Source organism: Symsagittifera roscoffensis, chromosome 1, assembly GCF_963678635.1.
Source record: "Symsagittifera roscoffensis chromosome 1, txSymRosc1.1, whole genome shotgun sequence".
Lineage (NCBI taxonomy): Eukaryota > Metazoa > Xenacoelomorpha > Acoela > Convolutidae > Symsagittifera > Symsagittifera roscoffensis.
In genome coordinates this window covers 65,276,169-65,282,593 of record NC_087062.1, presented here as the reverse complement: position 1 = coordinate 65,282,593, position 6,425 = coordinate 65,276,169, and positions in this window count along the sequence as shown.

Here is a 6,425-nt window from a genome sequence, read left to right as displayed (position 1 = left end):
TGTGCGATAGGGATCACAGCAGACATAAATTTTAAGACAGCGTTAGCAGCGGATTTTAAGAGAAATATAGAATTTCTTTCGAAGCAAAGACCGGGAATAGGAGGCGTATCAGCTTTGCCTCCGGCGGCGTCACAGATACCAGGAAAGTACTTATGTTTCTTGGTGACGAGGGCGAACGAGAAGAGTACGATCCGAACAGAGGACGACTGCATCCACGGGAGCTGTATGCACTGGTACACGTAATCTTCTCTGATACTAATATACAAGTATACTTACATAAGAAATATTATTTGAGTAGAGGCTGAGTTTAGGTTGCATGCAGGAAGGCGTCATACTAAATGTGTGCTGTGTGTGCTATGTTATGTTGTATGTTATAAAATTAAGACCTTGGATAAGAAGGAATTAGTGACCATGAATAACCGAATGGCGATCTTAGGAATAGATCCTAAGTTTGGACTGTCCATTCTTAGGTCGAATTCCAAAATTTTATCAACAAACTGATTTTTTAAATTTTAGGATCAAAAATTTTTTTATTCAACTCTTTTAAATAATTTTTATTATAAAATTTGAATAAAGCTGACAAATGTGATATTCGTGACCTCTTTTCTAGATCCTGATTGATCATTTAATTATTCACTTGATTTCAATTCATCAAACTGACAATAAAATCGATTCTGAAGTAACATGGACAACTTCAACTTGAACGAATTAATGGAACCGGCAGAGGCATGTGTGGGGCCGATGGTAGATGCGATCTATCGTCGTCAGATGGATCGAGACTTCTATGTTGAAACTAGGTCTCAACCGACCACTAATGCGGGAAGTCCTTGACAAACTCGAATGGAGATTGAGCGAGTTGTTGATCGACTCGGCCACTGACGAAAGTGAGGCAAACTCTCCTGTCAAGATGACGCCGCAAGAATACAAAGGAGAAGTGGTATATCTGTCAAAAACCCGGAAGGGAACGATGCGATCAAAAATGGTGATTGACAGAATTAATGAAATGAAGATGAAACTGGGCAGCAAAGTAACATTGAGGAAAACGGAAAAGACAAGGTGGATTCCGTAATCTCGATGAAAGCTGTCAACTCAGCTAAAAGAAAACGCGTTGAAGAAGCTATGGACTTGGGAAGGGGTGATGATCGATTGCCTGGTACGGACAGGATGTTGACTGACGTAGCGATGGTGCCACCCATTCTCATGGCTGGAATAAAATCAGCCAGTTACAAAACCAAGAAGAGTGACCGCACTCTGAATGGAGCGACGTTAAAAATGTAGATACTCAGCCAATGTGGAGAGAGTACTCTTAAAGACTTCAAACCGTCTCCCATGAATCACGGAAAGGGAAGCGTCGTAGGATAGCTAGTCCCAGTAGAATATAATTGACTGACAGTGTCGGAAACTGTATCGATTGGTGAACCCGCCGGTGGATACTTGGAGATGATAGAGTACAGAAATTCGGCCAGAGGACCCTTAATTGCTCTGGAAGACAAAAGTGCCATGGAAGGTTATTTGGAGACGATGATGCAAGGCACCACCCTGAAGCAGAAGGCATACGGGACTCTGGTATCGTCTGAAATGCACGCGGAAACGATCGAGCATTTGGTGAGCCTTCCAAGGAGAGCGGTAGTGTTACGATACTTCAAAGAAGAAATGAGAACCACACCGAAGATACACACACTGATAGCAATACCCTATGTGAGAAGAGAGTTACAACTGAGGTTCGCTTGGTGCATGATTGGACTGACTCGCGGGGAGTATGATTCGGAAAAAAAAGAAAAGATTGAAGGAAGAAAAGGTGTTATTAATGACGAGGTTGAGGGATCTGCTGACCCAAGAAGGAGCAGCAGTAGCGTGCGCGAAGCAGAGAGACGCTCTCTGATTTGTTCGATTTATGATAGAACAATTTTTAGTGGCAGCACTGAACACTTGCGTCAAGATGAATGAGCTAAAAGCCTCGCCCTTGCTAGCACTTTTAGACATATATCAGAGCAAATCAATGCGAGTGAATATGAAAGAACCCGTGGAGCTAGAACCGATGAACAAAATAGACGAAAGAAGGAGGTTCTCAATCAAGGAGCTGATGCTCTCGAAAGAATCTATGGGAGGACTGCCGAGATCCAGTGAATACTGTGGACCGATCAGGAAGAAATCATACAGTTACGTATCCGGAATCATAGGGATGGCGTACAACCCTTTCCTAAATGAAGACATACGCGATTGCTTCTTTGACTACGAGCAAGCAGTGTTGTTAAGATTCTGGACGTCAAGAATTGCAACGAGAAGAAGCGCTGCTTATCAGCAGACCAAGCTGGGACTAGTCTTGGAGGAAAAAGTGACCTCACCTTCAGTGCCAAAATCGGACAACCGAGTGGAGTTTGGATTGGTATTATCGGACGAACTACTGAGAACGAGCTTAATGGTGGTATGGGAACTGATGAAACCATCATTGTGTCCTAGTCCCAACGCTGATTCGTTATTACGGGCGACACAAGACGTGCAGAGGGAACGGAACTCAGACTGTAACTTGCGTGACCTGAACATTATCTATAATTTGATGACGACAGCCTCTAAAAGCACCGGAGAAGACAAAGTAGAGTTGCCTGGCTGGGGACCAGAGGGCTGGGTCAAACCTGGTAGCTGGCAGAAGTCTGTGGACTGGAAGGTCACATCTGTGGAGATCTGGATTGCGTAAAGACCCTGGAGAATCAACACAAGCGATTGACGACATTGTATGGGAACATTGTGACGAAGGCGAAAACAGAAACGGAACAGATTGCAGATTGCCATGGAGGAAGCGAGGTGAATCTAGTGACTGCACTAGGATTCAACAGCATGTTTGTTCTAGATTCAATAGTGACTCTAAAGAACTCTAGATGATGCGAGTTTACATGATCTGGCCATGATACATCACCTGCTGGCCATGAGATTGACGAAGAGGAAGAGCAACCCGTCCACGGAGCTGTCCGAGGAAGGTACACCGAGTAATTGGTTGAAGCAAGGCACATGCTTGGCTCAACACAGTGGGATGGAAGGACAAGTTTGTAACCTGGGACACTGCCTGATTACGCTGAGCGAGCAGCATCGACAACTGGCACAATTGTACGGGAGATTGGACATGTCAGATAAGAGTGCCATGGAGTTGGTCGCAGACTGCCATGGGGTGACGGACGTAAACCTGATCACAGCCTTGGGATTTTGTAGCCTGACGAGTTCGATAGAATCACTCGAGCGCCTGGAGCGTGCCCATGAGCTAGTGACGTCCCTCAGCGTGGAAATATTCCCAGGAGCATTGCAGACAGAGCAGAAGATTGGGGGCTGGCGAGAAGTTCTAGAAAATGAAATGAATCTGAAGTATAGTGAAGCCTATCACAGACCTACTGGTTCAAAATATATGGTGGGTTCAAGCTCCGCACCATACTGTAATAGCAAGTATCCTACGCACATGGTGGTAATGGATGCGAGGACGCAACAAGTGTTGGTTGACCAACTTTTCTCTGTGCCAAAGTGCGTGAGGTTGGCCAGAATGTCGGAGAGGTCACATGATTTATTGGCGAAGATCTTTCGGGCAGTCCCGAAGAGGTCTGAAGGCGAGTTGCAAGACGTAGTGGGTGAAGAGTTTCTGAGATTAAACGAAGGCAATGTGAGTGAGTTCCAGAAACAGAAAGCGAGTGGAGCCTTACCCACTGAATTCCCCACAATAGAAGAAAAAGACGACTTACATAGAATTCTGATGGAGGTGGAACCGTTGCTGGGAGCCTCAGGGTATCGGACCCGAAGGAACATAGTGAGAACCCATGGGGAGTATCCTTGCCACTGCTTGGCGCAGACGTTGTGGTACCCCAAACGAGGGAATCTAATGCTAGTATGGGACGTGGAGGAGTTGTACTCTACGGGGTTGCCCGATCAGAATGAACAGGTGTCAATCGTGGTGGTTAGTGCCATGCTGGCAGTGAGATGGCTGGAGGCTAACGCGGACACAAATGAGCAGGAGACGGCCGTGCCGACTCCTGAACAGCTGAGCAACGTGAAGATGAGTCGTGAATTGGATCTTTTCAGAACCACCTGCAAGGTTCTGAGGATACCTAAAGCCATTGAAAGAATATGGTCAAGGCAAAGATTGATGCCTTGGTTCCGTGCAGTGATGACATCATGGATGTATGAACGCGCGAAGCGTCACATGTCGAGGAACACGGAAGCCTATCAATCGTTCCAGCTAGATATAGGACCAGGAGCCTATAAGAGAGCATTCTTGACGCACAGAAACGCGGTCACCACAGCGGTGAAGCGGGTAGCTGGAGCGCCTTGTGTTACTGAAGATGAGAAGAAAGAGGTCTTAAGAGCTGACCTAGAACGAAACGTGAGCCTATGTCTTCACAACAGCTTTTGCAGGAACCGGGAGCAGAAGGTGAATGTGGACTTGCTACCTTGTTGCAAACCGAGGCTGTTGGAGCAGGAGAGTTAGGGCACGGCCCGCAACTCTATGGACATGTTGGAGAAAGTTCTGGAAGACAGTGACGATGAACATCAGGATGGAGAAGTGATGGAATGAAGATGAACAAAGAAGAGAAGAGAAGGAGAGAAAACTTGATTGTATTTGTGTGCTAAAACTTAAACCAATCAACCAAGTTTTGATTTTTGAACTTGTGAAACTTTTTGTTTTGATCTAGTTTGGTCAGACCAAACTATAATGATGCAATTGTTAAAATTGTTGAAATTGTTGATTTTAGTTATGGCTATTTATGTATGTATATAAGGAGCATAGGTGAGTATATTTACCTATTTATTCACGACTGAAGTTTTAAACCTGTGTAAGACACAAATTCACTGTGTGGCGACATGGTAAGTTTGAGTAAACTCGCTCGGGAAGGGTTGGGTAACTCAATAACTTTCCTAGCCACAGAGTTTCTTAGTTTTAATATTGAAAGGACCGCATAAATAACTGATTATACTTGGTGAGTAATGTTAAGTTAATTTTAACGGGTGCGTGGCCGTGCCACGTCCCACTTTTTAATCACAAAGAGCGAAAAGAAGTTTTATGGCAAGACGACGTAAGTAGTCAGAAAAGAAATTTTATCTAGGACACTCCTCATGGTGCAAATTTTGTGAAAATGTTGAAAGGCAGTGAGATGTAGTACGATGCCATTTGTGAACACGTAGTGAGTTGAGGTGGGGTAGATAAATTTCATTTTCTTATGCGATTTGTAAGGTTGATTACAGAAAACTGGATAACTACTTGACGATAATCCGGTGTTATGCGATCAATAGGGATATTGATGGAGACTTGTCCGGGGAGTATGTGCCATTCTGCCAGATGACACAGCACAACCTTCCGGCGACATAAGAAAGAGTGACTAAAGGCCTTATGAACGAAAAAGTGTTGCGAAGGAGGGTCAAAATGTTCTAGAATTTTTATTTTTAAAATTTCGATTGAAGAGTGAACATTTCTGAGAAATAGAAAAAGACGGCCATTTTGACGAAAAAAGTGACGAAATTGAGAACAACGACAGATATTGAGAAAAACAGTCGTACCAGAGACGGAAAATACGAAGCCTCTTATCGTGGCAACAACGCACGATAAGACACTTGTCAACAGATATTGGTGGAGAAGGAGGATTCAGTGGGGGAAGAAATACACCACGGAACCCTCCCGGGACACGAATTATAAGAGATAAGAGCGTTATCTCAGGAATATTACGGGAGTGGAGGCTTGGTCCCCCAGAGACTGTTTATGTGAAGGGACTGTATAAACTAACTTTATAGCTGCTGGAATGTCATAGATCTCTTAATTAACACCGTTATTGTTTGATATTTCAGAACATGAGTAGCTAGAAAGAGGAAAGGGTCAATCCATCTCCAATGGATTTAATATAAAACTGTCACACAAAAATATGTTAAAATAGGTTGTTCGAGCCGTGTTTTTAATGACCATCACGTAGTCTGAGGATCCGAGACTCAGCTATGTGGTTGTGTTCGCATGTAAACGAAAGCTGATCAAAAGTCGTTTGACTGATGGCCTAAAAATGGTAACTTTTTACTTTGCCCTAAACAGACCAGAAAATCAACTGGCAAGGTCGAGACGGTGAAAAACGAGTAGGATTAAGGTAACTGACGCCTGCCAGTCGTTAATAGGTACTTTTCCTACGCTCCGTCGCTGTGTAGTATTTGGGCGAATGTTTCAATTATGGTCGAATGGCGCATTGGTGCTGTCTGAGTATTCTCAAAGATTGTGATTCTTGCCTTCAACTCTGACTGCTCAAATCTTGGTATTTTTCGAGAAATGACGTGTTTCACGATTTTTTTTATTTGAATATCGCAGCCTTGTAGTTGTTTACTGCTATGGTACCCTCAGAAAATAAAAGCTCCAAACTGTGCGACCAAATGCAACTGCTCAACTAATCATAATTTACGAGATGTGACGATTG